Source organism: Pelophylax lessonae (genome assembly GCF_965119305.1).
Source record: "Pelophylax lessonae genome assembly, chromosome: 10".
Lineage (NCBI taxonomy): Eukaryota > Metazoa > Chordata > Amphibia > Anura > Ranidae > Pelophylax > Pelophylax lessonae.
Genome location: NC_138777.1, coordinates 164,032,666 through 164,049,298, shown reverse-complemented (window position 1 = coordinate 164,049,298; position 16,633 = coordinate 164,032,666). Strand labels below are relative to the sequence as shown.

General features: G+C 42.6%; 1 protein-coding gene across 1 annotated transcript in view; it reads right to left on the bottom strand.

Moving 5' to 3' along the window:
* The window catches only part of LOC309564935 (uncharacterized protein), a 206,267-nt gene that overhangs the window by 97,173 nt on the left and 92,461 nt on the right, over positions 1-16,633 (bottom strand). The window contains exon 2 of the mRNA XM_082269640.1: positions 8,895-8,979. The gene's annotated coding sequence lies outside the window, so the exon portion shown is untranslated. The remainder of the gene's footprint in view (positions 1-8,894; positions 8,980-16,633) is intronic.

Here is a 16,633-nt window from a genome sequence, read left to right as displayed (position 1 = left end):
TGGTGGAACGAACTCCATTGCCACAAGGGAAATTTGGTAGGACCCTCTCCTATAGTCTCGCTACAAGTGGAAGGGATCTACACTAAAGCTTTGCTTGATACCAGAGCCCAAGTGACACTATTTTACAGGGATTTCTATGACAAACACTTGAAGCATATCCCTCTGTGTAAGCTGGAAGAGTGAGATCTGGGGCTTCGGAACCTAAAAGTTTCCGTACGATGGATACATACCTATCAAGATATCCTTTGACCCTTCATTGGTGGAGAAGCCAGAGGCCTTCGATACACTAGCAGTTGCTTGTCCTCGGCCTCTGAGAGCAGAACAGAATTCCTTGCTGATAAGAACCAACACTGACTTGGGGCGAAGACTACTCATCCCATTAGCCACCAAGGGCTCGCAGAGGAGATACACCCACAGTTGAGACAAGCTTTTCAGCGTGTGGTCCAGGAACAAAGGGCACCAGCTGAAGGAATGGGAAGGCTGTGGTGATTGGACACTCAAGAGAAGGTGTTGCAGCCCGGAGAGAGAGTATGTAGGAAAGCCACTGTCAAGTTGTCTTGGGATCAGCTAGGTCCATTCGTGGTATTGGAAGCGGACTCATTGGGAGAAGAGACAGGGATAGAATTTGTTCCAGAAACTGTGCCCACGAAGATGTCATCAAAAAACAGGGGGAGAGAGTCCCAGTCAGTATCGGCAACGTCACAGGACAACCTGTCAGCCTGAAGTCTCGGATGGTGCTAGAACAAGTGAGTGCGGCCACTCCTGTGACATTGGATGATCTGGTTCAGAGGGCCACCAGAGAGGACTGGGAAGGTGAATTTCAGGTTCAATGTCCTGCTATGCCTCTCAAGTGGCAGGAGAGGATCAAAGCCCAGCTAGCATGATGGGAGGAGATGTTTTCCAAGAATGACTTTGATGTAGGTTGTGCCAAGAGTGCCCAACATCTTTCCGGGAGAGAGCTCGGCGGATCCCTCTGAGTGACCTTGAAGACCTTTGGGAGCAATTCGCTGAGCAAAGAAGTCTGGGGTCATTAGAGAATCTAGAAGCCCTTAGGCGTCCCCCATTGTGGTGGTGCGCAAGAAAAATGGAACCATTCGGACGTGTATCGACTATCGAACCCCAAGCCGAAGAACCATGCCTGATCAGTACACCACCCCTCGGATAGAAGATGCTTTGCAGTACCTATCTGGAGCAAAGTGGTTTAGTGTGTTAGATCTGAAGAGCGGGTATTACCAGATACCAATGCACCCTGATGATCAAAAAAAGACGGTCTTCATCTGCCCATTGGGATTCTTCGAGTTTGATCGCATGCCACAGGGATTGGCAGGAGCCCCAGCCACCTTTCAGAGGTTGATGGAGAACACAGTGGGAGAGATGAATCTGATAGCGGTACTTGTGTATCTGGATGATATCATTGTGTTTGGCAAGACCCTAGAGGAACACAAAGCATGACTCGAAAAGGTTTTCCAGAGGCTTCATGCAGAGGGGCTGAAGTTGTCGTTGGAAAAATGCCAATTCTACCAGACGCCAGCTACTTACTTAGGACTTGTGGTCTCGGCAAATGGAGTAGCCACTTACCAACGGAAGCTGGAAGCTGTTACCACTTGGCCCCGACCAAGGACAGTTACAGAACTGAGGTCCTTTCTAGGATTTTGTTCCTATTACAGAAGCTTTGTGAAGAACTTTGCGCAGATTGCGAGACCCCTGAACGAGTTGTTACAGAGAGAAGGGAATGAAGAATCGCAGGCGTTGAGTCCAGGGGAGCAACAGCAGTTGGGGCCTAGAAGACCGTGTGAGTCTGTTCAGGATCAATGGACTTTGAAGTGTGATCAGGCTTTTAGACGTTTAAAGGAGAACCTATGCTGACCCTTCCAAACCTTATGAGTTACATGTGGACGCTAGCCGAGATGGGCTTGGAGGAGTGCTGTATCAAGAGACGGCAGGGAAGCTTCGTCCAGTAGCTTAGGTGAGTCGAAGTCTTACTCCCTTTGAGAAGAACTACCCTGTACACAAGTTAGAGTTTCTGGCCCTCAAGTGGGCAGTAGTAGACAGGCTGCAAGACAACTTTTATGGAGCTTTGTTTGTGGTAAAAACAGATAACAATGCCTTGACCTATCTGTTGTCTACTGCTAAGTTGGATGCTACTGGGCATCCGTGGTTGGCTGCACTGTCCGAATTTCACTTCAGCCTGAAGTATCGGCCAGGGAAAGTAAATCGGGATGCAGACGCTTTATCCCGAAGACCATATGTTCCGGATGATGGAGTTTGGAATTGGATACATCTGACTCCAAAAAGAGTGCATACATTGTGCCAAGGGGTAGAGCATCGTCATAAGGGAGCCACGGGATCCTACTGGAGTACCTCAATACTACTGTGATCTGACCCAAATGCGCAGTCAGGAATTGCCTGATCTGACTAAGGAGGATGTGAGAAGGGACCAGTGAGAGGATCCACTATGTGACCTTGTCAAGAAAGCATTGGTGACTCGAGACTCTCAGATGCTGGTGAAAAGTTTAGTTGATGGCGCTAAAGTAGTTTATAAAGAATGGGAATGTATATCGGAAGTGTCCATCTGAAGAACCAGAAGGTGTTCAACAATTGTTTCTTCCTGAAAAACACAGATTAACAGTGTTGACAGCTCTTCATGATGACCATGGATATCTGGGACCAGACAGAACCCTTAAGCTAGTTAGGAATCGTTTCTATCGGCCATCCATGAGGACAGAAATTTATTGTCAATCTTGCATTAGGTGCATACAGAGAAAGACATTGCCCAGAAGAGCTGCCCCAATGATCCATCTATGAAGTCAAGGGCCAATGGAACTAGTGAACATTGATTTCTTGTGTCTAGAACCTGACCTGAGTGGCCGCAGTAATGTCCTGGTTGTGACAGATCATTTTACCCATTATGCTCAAGCTTTCCCGACCAAGGATCAACAAGCCAGTACAGTTGCCAAGACTCTAGTGGAGAAATTCTTCGTTCATTACAGTCTGCCCCAGCGTCTTCACTCGGATCAAGGCAGGGATTTTGAGAGTGATTTAGTAAAGCGGCTCTGTTAACTGTTAAGTATTCAAAAGTCTAGAACCACCTCTTAAAATCCTCAAGGGGATCCACAACCTGAACTTTTCAATCAAACTTTGTTGAACATGCTAGGAACTTAGAGAAGAAACAATACTTGGGTGATCATATTGATGTTGTGGTCCACACTTACGATAGCACAGTGAATGACTATACTGGGTACTCCCCCTACTAGCTGATGTTCGCGAGGGAGGCCCATCAGTAATTTTTAGCTTCGGAACATCTCCAGATCGCACCTCTCATGCTTCCTGTCGAGGCAATGTCGATACACTTAGAAGGAACTTGAAGCTTGCTTATAAGAAAGCCCTGGAGGCATCCACTGCAAGGAACAAAATAAATTTTGATCTTAGAGTGAGAGTACAGGAGATTGAGTTTTATTACAAAATCAGGGAGTGCCTGGCAAACACAAACTAGCAGGTCGATGGCGTTCCCAACCTTACATTGTCTGCAGACGGTTACCTAGACTTCCTGTGTACCGGATCCACCCAGAGGGAAAGACTGGTCCACTTAAAACCTGGCATCGAAACCATCTTTTGCCCATATCTGAGGCCATTTGGGTGTCTTCACCCCCTTGTTCTGATACACCTCACTCCCCTAATTTGAGGCCAAAACCCGGACACCCAAACCTACACTCCACAAGGATAAGAGAGAGGAGAGTGACGAAGAACTGACTCTTGACTGGTGGTGGGTTCCTCCATCCAAAGACACCACCAGAGTTTTTAAGCCTTCCATGGGAGATGTACATGTAGTGTCTCTACCTGGAACGGTAGAACATGAGCCTGTTGAGACAGAGAGACCTGTACCATCTCCTGAAAGAGGGAATGGAGGGGTTAAGCTAGAACCAGCTGACAACCCTGAAATGTCAAATGTTGGAGAAAATCTAATGCCGTCCACCCAAGATGAATGAGAAGAAACTGTTCTCAATAGTTTAGAAGAACCAGAGCCGGGTTGTAGTTTTTTGGGCAAGGGACGTGAGCCTGAAACCATAGAAAACTTGTATTCCAGGCTTAGGCGGAGAAAGTTCTGATGAACTTATTTCTACAGCTCAGTTTTCTAGTCAAGTGCCAGCCTCCTCTACCGCACCTTTGGTGGAGGATGACCCTGTTCCACCCTTGACACTCCTTGGTGGACCACTTAACTAGTATTGGCCTGTTATAAAAATGATTTAACTTTGTCTGATGACTTGTATAGTGTACTGTTGGAAAATCCCTCTATTAGTTAGCTATTTGCTACTGTAGGTTCAGGTTTGCAGAATTATCATTTGCAATTAGTTTTGAGATATTATTCAATAGTTACTTTAATGAAGTTATATTCTGTCTTCGGGGACCAAAGACTTTCAAGTGGGGGGGGGTGTAGCCGGGAGCGGACTACCATTATCTGATACTGCACACTTACTCTCTGCTCTCTCAGACTGTCTCTGTACTTCCCTAGTGTTAGTCTTCAGACAGGAAGAAAAACATTGTGGGAACTGTAGTCTTCTAAAAGCATATTAAAAGCACGGCTGAACTATTTAAGAACTACACCTCCCAGCAGGCCTTGTGCTCCAGGAAAGAATTGTGGCAGAGACTATAAAGGAATCTGCTGAACAGGCCAACGCTCTCTTGCTTCCCGGGATCCATCGTGTGCATTGGTCTTCCGCAGAGAGAGAGGACTGCAACCTACTGCTCACCACCCAGCTGTCTGCAGATTCAGCATAGGCGGGATGGATGACAATCGCTACATCGTGGACATCCCTGCAGCATCGCTGATCGAGTGGAGTCGGCTGGACTTACTGAAGCAGCAGAGCGCAGCCATCTCAGTGTCTCACAGCATAGAGAGTTGCCATTGCCTGTTCTTCCAGAACTCATAAGAGGGACATCAGAATTGGTGAGAGAGCATCTGCTCAGAGTCCAGTTACCAGTTGCTACAGTTGCTCTTAAACACTGAATACAGACACTCTACACTTGGATCAGTTAAAGGATCATCATTGATCAGAACCAGCTACCTTGCATTGTCTGTTTGACACTGTACTACACTGGGGAATCATTTGTTATTTGAGCTCCAACTGCTGGTGAAGATACTAGCAAGGCTTTGCATACTTAACGTTGCTATATCACTGCTCTTAAATGGGACACGTTACTGGTATCTAGATTAACTCATCTCTCATTTGGATACAGGTACTATAGGCTGGCCCAGGGTTCCCCTTTAGTAAAAGTACTTCTCATAGCAATTTATAACTTTCTGAGAGATTTGTTCACTTACTATAAGATACTGTGTATATTTGGTGTATTTACTTGTTACTATAACTGGTTATTAACTGTTCTTAAGTGTTATTTCAACTGAGCCCAGGCTGTTTATCCAGGGCCTAGTTAATTAATACTCTTTTCAAGCCTTCTTCTTGAGTAAAACCAAGCTAAAGAGTTAAAACTTAACTGCATTGTGTCATTTAAAGGTATATATAACATGTCTGAACCTAGAGTGTCAGGAGGGCTGGACAGTTCACAGGGCCAAAGCGGCACAGAAGAACATAAAACTACAAGCAACCCTCAAGAGGGCAGTGCTACACAAGCAAGACAGAGCATTTTCAGAGATGTCCCCCTATGTGTTTCTCTCAAGAACAGTTTCCTTTAAATTTACTATAGTAGGCTTTACTCCCATGGCTTTAAATGGGACCTTGCAAAGATGGGGCACTCTGTCGGTGTCCGTGTGCACAAGCTTTTCAAATGTTATAATAGTCACCTTCTAGAGCACCAGCCTGGAGGCTCAGCATCTGCCACCCACAAATATCAAACAAAAGCAAACACTGTTTAAAGTGTACACAATGAAAACATTCAAAGTTCCATGCAGAGGGTATATGTAGTAACAGGAGCCTGGACTTGGAGGGTTATTCTCATGTGGAATATTTGAAAATTCCGTTTTTTATTTTCAGTTAAGATGCCATTTAAATGATTAGGCCAAAGGGAGGTTACATCAATATGATGAGGGTGAAAAATTCAAAGCATGACTAAACATTATCCTAACATAAGACATCTTCAAAGTAATCACTTCAATAGCAGCATAATTCAAATCAAAGTCCTGAACTCCTGTAGGACCAGAACTTTCTTGTCTCAGGGAACCCCTGCTAAAAATTGCTATATATACACACAATTCATGATACATTCGTTTGATGGTCAGTGGAAAGAATGCTCCTTACACTTGTGGTCATTGAGAAGAATTACCCCCTTACAGACAGCTAAGAAGATCAATGGGAACTTATCCGAGAGGCAGAAATTACTCATTGCTCAAGCAACCCCTAACAACCTCTGGCGGAACCCTGGGGTTCCACGAAACCTTGATTGAGAAACCCTGCTCCAGTCCAACAAGTAATGGATTTTGCAGGACAGTGAAGGCTTGCAGTTGCATAACGTTTCCACTAGTGTGACGCCAAAACCGCGCGATTTGGAGTGCGACTTTTTTTCTGACTTCACACTCTGACTCAAAGTCGCATCAAAAGTCACATCAAAGTAGTGCAGGCACCTTTTCAAAGTCGCTGCAACTTTAAGTCGCATAGATTGGAATGGGTGCCATTGAAATCAATGGGCTGTGACTTGGCATGCTCATGCTGACTGTGTGGCAATTAAAATGTAAAAATACATTATTTTTAATTTACATGTTAAAACATTTTTTTTTTTTTTTAATTTAAAATTTTACAGTATAACAAACCAGAAATAAGTACAGGTAAAGTACACATAGTCATAGTACCATAATAGTCATTCTGGTAGTGAGTAAACCGAACTGGGGAAGGGTAGGGCAGGAGGGGTGGGAGGAGAAACGGGGTCAGAGGTTTATAACCGGAGAAAGGAGGTGGGTCAGCAGGAAGTGTTCTTGAATGAGTCCTGAAAAGTAAATGTATAGCAGTACATAGATGGGTCTGATGGTTGCGAGATGAAAAGGAGGTAGGGGTCCCATTTCTGATGAAAGGACTTTCGTGAAGAGGGGACGGTAAAGTCCGTATTGAGGCGATCAATAGATAGAAGTGTGGTAAGCTCTGATCTAACCCGGGAAACTGAGGTAGGTGTTGTAGATATCCAATGGGCAAGGATTGAACGTCTGGCTACAAGAAGGCAGGTCAGAATCCACAACCGAACTTTAGAGGCCGAGGGGCCCGACCATTTTTGTAGGCGTTTGTCCCAATATCCAAACAACAGCAGCAGAGGGTCTTTGGGTACTAGGAGGCATGTCACATCCTTGATGAGTGTCAAGACTTGATCCCAAAACAGAGAGATGGACGGACAGGACCAAAATTTGTGGCAAAGAGAAGGCTTCTCAGCTGAACATCGTGGACATCTATGAGCATCGGAAATCGTCTTGTCAGAGAGGAATGGGATATGGGCCCGGTGAAAAATTTTAACTGCGTCTCTTTCCAGACCGCATTGGGGGTGAGCCCAAGGGTAGTACGGAGACCACTGATCATATTGGGCAGGGTGTCCTCCCCAGGAAAGTCCTTAAGCCAGTTGGATGCAGTAGAGGTGAATACAGCAGGGGGGCACAACTTCAGCAGGGGTTTGTAGATACCCAAAATCGTAAAGACAGCAGACTCAAGTAGGTTATCTAATATGGATGGCCTGAATCTGTCCGCCGGTCTCTTGGCGACAGTAGCAATGAAGTGAAGGCATTGGGACAGGTAAAAGAGGTCCGGGTCCTGGAGGCCATATCTAATAATAGTGGTGCGGAGAGGGTAGGGAATACCAGTTTGCAGGTCGCACAGGTGAGCAAAGGTTACCAGACCCCTCCCTTCCCAGGATTGATACGCTGCGTGCTCTAGTCCCGGAGGGAAATTAGGATTACCACAAATCGGGAGGTATTTGGAAAAGTATAAAGGTAATTTCAGGAGCTTCCGAACCTCCCTCCATGCGATAACAGTGTCCCTAAGGAGCAGATTATATGGGAGATCAGGGCCCAAATGGACCCACTTAGTATGCAAAATAACAGACAGGGAGTAAGGACAGGACATCTGGGACTCCAGGTCAAAGTTGGAATATTGAGAAGTCCAAGATATCCAGTCTAAAGCCACTCTAAGTAAACAGGACAAATTGTACAATCTCAGATTAGGGAAATTAATACCCGCTTCACTCCTGGGGAGATGCAGTTTTTTGAAAGAGATACGGGGTCTCTTCCCCCTCCAAAGTTAAAACATTTTTATCGAACCGTCTCAAACAGTATAAAATATAAAAAAAGCTCAATAAATTTAGTTTAAAAAGTAATTTATTGCTTGTTTTTATCAGCTACCAATAGCACTATACACAGGTGCTTTTTTTTTTGCTTCTGTCAAACCCTTCTGAAGTCAACACATTACATGAATGCAGTGTTTGAATTTTGAATTGGATCCAATAAACTGATGTTTGCTTGCATTTATTGTTACTTTTGCCATTTATAACATTGTATTTTTGTAAATCTTGTAATGTTCTTCACTGGCTTTTATTTTTTTATACAAGGCAGTGGTAATCCATAGCTCTACCTGATGCTGTGTTGATTTTAAAAATATTAATCCTAATATTTAAGTGTTTTTTTTCCTCTCTCCTTTGTAATTTTTCCTCTTTAATGATGACTCAGGTTGTTACCAGTAATGTGTCCATTTTTCAAGGAGTCTTGGCAATAACTTGCAGGTATTACAGTCTCTGAGGTTAAAACAGCTGTTTTGTATATAAATAATCTACTTACAGCTTGAACCAGCAACCAGTCTTAATGACGCCATTTATGTTTTTTTTCTCTTTGGTATTCAGCCTCCCTTTTCAGAATCTGGTCCAACTTATGCTAATAAACAGTACAAAAGCCATGGTACATACAAGACCCATACCTGTACTTCTTGCAGTCCATAAGAGAAATGGAAGGTTTGGAGCATACAGCTGGTTCTAGGATTTGTCAAGACACTCCAGGGGACTCTGAATGAAACACAAATTAAAAATACCATGAGCCTAATAGGTAATAATAAATGCAGCTTGACTTAATGGTTGATGTGAATGTTTTAACCTTAGCCTCAAGTTAAATAGAACAACACATTAATGCTTTCCAGTAAGTTTTTAGCTGAAATCAGATAAAAAAACATTTGCAAGTTTTTTAATTTTACATTAGCCACTTCAATACCAGGCACTTTTACCCCCTTCCTGCCCAGACCAAATTTCAGCTGTCAGTGCTGTTGCATTGTGAATGACAATTGTGCAGTCATGCAACACAGTACCCAAACTAAATTGTAATCATTTTATTCACACAAATAGAGCTCTCTTTTGGTGGTATTTAATCATCACTGGATTTTCCTTCGTTTCAGTTATAAAATGTTTTAAATAAATAATTGTTCTTCATAAATTTAGCCCAAAATGTATTCTGCTACATTTCCTTGGTGAAAATACCCAAATCTGAAAATTGATCAATCCTGATGTATCGACGGACTATCTAATTTCTTAAGGCCCCAAAGTACCAGTTCCCAATGCTTTGAAAAATGTTCACAATTTGTTTTTTTTTTTTGTTTAAATACTGTTCCCAGTGTAGTACAGCATCATCATATAACTGGTGTGGCGGGGATCAGGGATACTGACTGGTGATAGATATGAAAAAAAAAATGGTATAACATTTTTTTATTATGATTTTTTTGGAACACACTTACCATAGTAACATTGCACTGCTCTGACAATTTAATTGGGAATTTTATTATTTTTTTTATACATTATGTTTGCTTATAGCAGTGCATTACATTGCTATAAGCAAGCATTTTACTGAATGAAACTGAATCAGTCTGTTTTGTTGTGATTAGCTGTGACTGGTTAAAGCAAATGACATGGTACAGATGGCTGTGATTGGCCCGGTCTGTACCATGTGATCAAATTGACCATTAGGTTAGGCGCGAAGTGGTTAAAATGTCTGTTTTCTACTTGCTTATATGAAAAAAGAGAATAGGACAGGTTGACATGGATTTAAAAGAAGAATTCCAGGTATGGATGTTTTACATATAGTATTGACATTGGTCCAGCTTGGACCAATGTAACTATGCATATACCATACCCATGGGATCCATCCAGTAGCTGGAAATCACTATAGTAGACACAGCTACTCCAGTGATCTCCACTTGCATGTAGGTACTGTGCTGAGTGGCTGCCCTACTGCATTGTGAACACAGGAGGTCCCCCACTTGGCACCAGAGATCGCTTTGCATTTTCTCAATAAATGCAAAGCATACTCTGATTGGACAAGGCGAAGAGACGGGGAGGGGACACCACACTCTCCAACTCGTCGAGAGAATGCTTTGCATTAACTGTGAAAATGCAAACCATTCTTTGAATGGGGACAGTGCCTAGTAAGGTACCTCCTGTGTTCACAATGCATCAGGGCAGTGACTCAGCACAAGACCTAGAAGCAAGTGGAGATCACTGGAGTAGCTGTGTCTACTACAGTGGTTTTCGGCTTCTGGAGGGATCCCACAGGCATGGCATATGCATAGTTACATTGGTTCACAGGTTACAGGCTTTTTGATATCATCACGTACCTTAGAGCACTACCTGTGAGGATGGTGAGGGTCCACCCCCATCTCAGAGTGTCAGAGAGTGGTGGTGGTCAGAGGTGGGGAAGCATGGAGGGGGGGTGGGGGTAATAAAGCTTTCTCTACCCGTAGATGGGGTGTTAAAAGGGGGGGGGTTCTACTGCAAAAAAAGTTAACAAGAGGAGTAATATGGCGGGAGCACTGTCATTGAAAGTGAATGAGAGCACTACGGTGGAGCACTAAAAGACAAATAAGAATTATGGGGGACCACTAAAAGACAGTTCTTTTGTGAAAACTTTTGTTAAAAAGGATGTTTTTTTTTCCCCCACTTATAAGAGGGTATTTTTCCTCACTGATCACCAACACAGGGAATATTTTTACTTCCACTGACCACAGATGCAGCACATTTTTGCTCCTGCAGACCAGCAATTTAGGGGCCCTATAAAACATACTGCTGACCACTGTACTCTGTGCATCGTGTTGTCCATTACATAATGCTGGCCTCTGTATACTCTTGACCCAAGTGTTTACAGTCTCAACACTTGCTCAGTAAGTAGTTCCAATAGTGATGAAATTCTTCTTTAAGGTAGGCTAAGACAACGTTTTAGGCTCAGTTCACAGATATGCAAATTGGATGCGTTTTGAACCACTTCAGATTCGCATAACATGTGAATTGGACCGGCTTGCAATGGAGTTGATTCACACATACCCGGGGTGGCTGCGGTCCATTTTCAAAAAGAGTCCTGTACGATTTTAGGTCTGGTTCAGGTTCAAATTAAGTAAAAATTTGCACCTGAATTGCACCTGAGACGGTGAACAGAACTGCAATGGACTCCTTTTAAATACTGACTGCAAACCGCATCCTGACATGTGTGAACCTAGCCTTAGCAAACAGTCCATATTTTGTTTTACTTTTTTGAAAAAGATTCAATTTTTGTATGATCTATTTGTGGGTACAAGGACTGTGCAGCATCTTTGTGTACTATGAGTAAGCTCCGACCTGTTTTTTTTTCAAGCCATGCCCATTCTTTTGCTGCGGCATGCACAGCTGCGTGTTTCTTTCCTTCCTGGGTTGTTCTGCTTACTGAACTCCTGATGTATGGGAATATGTCAACATATAAATTAAAAAAATAATCATGAAACATTTTCTAGAATGTATCAGACCTCTTACAATATTGCACTAATAGGAGCACACTGGTCTGTGTTTGATAGGCAACATAGCACATAATCAGTGCAACAAAGAGATGATAAAAATAGCAAAGACATCCACCTGAAATACAAACTTCTACGGTATATGTGCACTTTACTCCCTGTAAGATTTTGAATAACCAAACCCTCCACCTCTTTCAGCTTCTTCATTAAGCCCATCTTTTGTGCTACCCACTCAGAACTCCATTTTGGAGACCCGTCGCAAGCCCCAGCATCCCTGTACCCTTTCTCTTACTTCCAGCACCTCTCCTTTCCTCATCTTCTCACTCTATCCCCCTTAACTACGTGGGGTGGGGGGATTTGTCTTCTTTCCCTCCTCCCTATCTTTATAACTCTTCTCTCTTTCCTTTGCCTTTAGCTACTCTGGTTTTATAAAGTATAGTACAGTATTAGTCACACCTATCCCACTGTATTTCTAATAGAGGCTCCCATGACCCATTTGATTGTTAGATGTGTTGCACCTCTCCCAATAAAAATGTACTAAATTATGAGATAGATGTCCCCACGCCGTCTGCTGATCCCTTTGTAGCTTTCTTTCTTTTTTTGCATACGGTTGAGGATGGGGACTAAGATGCCTATAACCCTTCCAATGGTATATAGTCTAAGTGTTGTACATTTGTACATCTATGAAGGTTGTCTCTGTTTTCAGTCATTGGTGCTTTATATCCTCTGCTCTTCTTTTCACTTTATCTGTAATTGTACATCTTAATTCATGTATTTTTTGTTTTGAAAACCTGCGTGTATTTTTAACGGTATATAACGTCCCATACGGTAAAAATATATTGTATTATGGAAAAAAGAATTGGTTTTGAAACCTCAGCTGTTAACAAATAGTTCAAAGCAACATGTTCTTTTTATTTTAGGTAAAAGGAGAAGTACACCCAAAGCTCGTTTGGCTGTACTTCTCCTGTGGATCACAGAAGTGCAGTTCATTTTGCACTTCTGTGACTATGTCACTTGTTTTCAGCTGACAGCGGGTTAAAGCCTGTTGTCGGCTGACGTCACACAGCCAGTCCAGGCTCGGGAAAGATTGCGACCATATGGTCGGGATCCACCCACATACCTGACTGAGAACCTAAGCTGGCTGCTCCCGTTCGGTTATCAGTGTTAGAGCCAACGGACGGATGCTGCATCCACCTAGGTAGGTATGATTCTGAAAAAAAAAAAACATTCCCATACTTCCCTTTTAAGCTCACTTTTTGTTACACGTACAGTTTAACCCATTAACTGTAAAGCCAGGAAGATTACTTGTTGCATATACTGTTAAGGTGGTCTTAAACCCTCACATATACCCATTAAAGTGACTGGCCTCAGGTGATACACAGAGATTAAACAAATCCTCTTACATTACTTGTACCTGATTTACTGCAGTCTTCCCTGCTCTACATTCTTTAACCACTTACGGACTGCCTGCTGCATATATACTGTAGCAGGGCGGCCAAGCTGTAAAAAATAACATACATGTACATGATTTTGTGCAAGAGATGTTGAGGGCGTTCGCCCGCCGCCGGAGCGCTGCTCCCTCTGTGATTGGACACAGTGGAAGCCAATCAGCGGGTCCGGCGGCTATGATACCCACCGATCAGTCGGCGGAATGAAAGAAACGGCGGCCTGCCTATGTAAACAAGGCAGACCGCCGTTCTGCCACAGAGGAAGCGAGAGATCTTGTATTTCAGCTAAGCTGAAACACTGATCTCTTTTTCCTCTACTGCATCCACTCCCCCTACAGTTAGAAAGCACTCCCTAGGAGCACACTTAACCCCTTGATCACCCCTGGTGTTAACCACTTCCCTGCCCGTGTCATTTAAATAGTACCAGTGTCATTGGTCCCCAAAAAGTCTCACTTAGTGTCAGCTTTGTCCGCCGCAATGTTGCAGTCCCGCTAAAAATCGCTGATCACCGCCATTACTAGTAAAAACAATTACAAAATAGAGAAATTACATTTGGTGCTCTTAATAGAGACAAGTACACTCCATAGAGGGATATGCTTTGTTCATATTTCATGTCTGAGGTTCACAACCACTTTAACGTTTACATGATGTTTATACTGCCTACAAATTCTTCCTTCTGTGGTGGGAGGAAAGAAAAGGCAATCATCTATGAGCTGCTTTACACCTTGAATCACTGACCCCAAAGTAGGATGCAGATAAGAACTTCTAACACTTTTCTGAGTTTTCTGATTGGCATATTCGTTTCAGGCCAGTGGCTCTATTGCAGACCAGTGAAATACCTACACACAAGGGTTGAAATAAATGTAATGACTCCACTTATGAACACTGATATGTGGCAAATATCGACATGTTGCTTAGGTTGTCACCTCAGTTGACTTAGGTATATTAAAGCAAATGACTGGACTCTCGTTTGCAAATTGGCAACATTTGCAAGCTGATTATGACAGGAACTGATTTAAGAACTGTGCTTTGCTGGGTCAAAAGATGCAAAGATGGCAAGGAGGGAATATCTAAACTGCGTGAGAAAAAAAATGTGTGCCAACTGGTGGGGTAACCTTTTAATAATTGATTAGGAACAATTTAAGGATCACCCTACGAGAAATTAGTAACGAGTAGGCATTTTGTAACTTTGTTACTGTTGGAAAAAAAATCAACAGAGTTTTCCGGTAACTAAAGATTATGTTCTATGAAGGATTTGTGTGTTTGTTTAAATATTTCAATCCAATTTTCAGATGGGGGCACCTTTTCCAGTGACAACTGTCTAAGACAGAAATTCGCCTAATTTCGGAGACATTTTCACTCACTTCCAGATGCGACTCTGGGACAGGAAGTAAAGAAAAAAACAACAGAGGTTTTAACCATTCCCTAAACTATACAAAACTGAAGATACACTTTAATGGTTTAAGAGGGAGAGTCTGTGGCCAGTTGTCAGAGTTGGGTGAAATGAAGCAGCTACAATTCCAGCTGCCAAAGAAGGATTGCCAGCCCAGTACAGAGGAGGAAGAGCTCAGCAATGCAGAATGACAAGAAATAGACATAGAGGTATTACCTTTCATTCAATCCTTACATAAAGGGGGGCACTACAGATCCAAGGGCAGGAAATCTCTGTGCTAGAACGCCTACCTGCTTTAAATGGGAGGGGTAGAGTGGCAACAATGAGTTGTCAGTGCATACTCACTTCTGAGGGGTCTAAATATATCCAAAGCATCTTCAGGCTGTTCAAACTCATACAGTATATGTATATATGCGAATAAGGCAACCTAAAAGCATGCGGGTATAAAGGTATAAACAGAAATTGTCCCAAAATACCCCATTTACATCAGAAGAACAAGTTATTCTGCTGATAAAGTATAACCCCCACACACACACACACCTTGCATTGTATGATATAGTAAGTCAAATCCAATCACAGTTATAGCAATGTTGGGACATTTGTATTTAAGCATGTGAAACCTCATATTAATTTAAATACAAAAAGAATCTGGCAATCGTCCTAACATATATAGCTTTGCATTTCCTTTTTCAGTGGAAAAAGTCTAATTTTAGTTTTTTCCTTTTTATGGGGAAGGCAGCTATGACCTTATATTCAAGTTTCTGTAGCCAAAAATAAGCATTCAGTTTAAAAAGAAAGCAAATAAATACACATTTGGTACTGAAGAACACAGAAGAGCAGCCAAACGTTTTTTCTCCTTGAGGTCTGTCAAACATGAAGTAATGGAAAACAGAAAGTTATGGTTTTCATCTGAACGGGTTCCCATGAGAATTCATTTATTGTCTTGGTAAAATATGTGTTTATTCTGTAGGCAGGTCTTCTTAAAGAGGACAGTATGGTTGCAGCCACCATGTTGGAACCTTGTAGCAGAAACTTATGATAAAGATGTTAAGAACATTATTGAACCCCTCCTGTACAGAACCGTGCAATATTTATATCCCTGGATATTCCATCATCTTAATAGAAGAGGGAAGCATGTTTCAAATGAAGATGGGGTGTGCTACTATGCAGGAATGTACACCGATGTTAACATTGCACCAGTCTTTACAGAATGGGCTGTTAAAAGAAGGGAATTTACACAAAAAAAGAAGCAGCAGATACAGTCAGGTCCCTACATATTGGGACATCGACACAATTCTAATCTTTTTGGCTCTATATACCACCACAATTGGTTTGAAATGAAACAAACAAGATGTGCTTTAACTGCAGACTTTCAGCTTTAATTTAAGGGTATTTACATCCAAATCAGGTGAACGGTGTAGGAATTACAACAGTTTGTATATGTGCCTTCCACTTTTTAAGGGACCAAAAGTAATGGGACAGATTAACAATCATAAAGCGAATTTTCACTTAATACTTGGTTGCAAATCCTTTGCAGTCAATTACAGCCTGAAGTTTGGAACGCATAGACATCACCAGACGCTGGGTTTCATCCCTGGTGATGCTCTGCCAGGCCTCTACTGCAACTGTCTTCAGTTCCTGCTTGTTCTTGGGGCATTTTCCCTTCAGTTTTGTCTTCAGCAAGTGAAATGCATGCCCAATCAGATTCAGGTCAGGTGATTGACTTGGCCATTGCATAACATTCCACTTCTTTCCCTTAAAAAACTCTTTGGTTGCTTTCGCAGTATGTTTCGAGCCATTGTCCATCTGCACTGTGAAGCGCAGTACAATGAGTTCTGAAGCATTTGGCTGAATATGAGCAGATAATATTGCCCTAAACATTTCAGAAGTCACATCATCAATAAATACAAGAGAACCAGTTCAATTGGCAGCCAAACATGCCCACGCCATGACACTACCACCACCATGCTTCACTGATGAGGTGGTATGCTTTGGATCATGAGCAGTTCCTTCTCCATACTCTTCTCTTCCCATCACTCTGGTACAAGTTGATCTTGGACTCATCTGTCCAT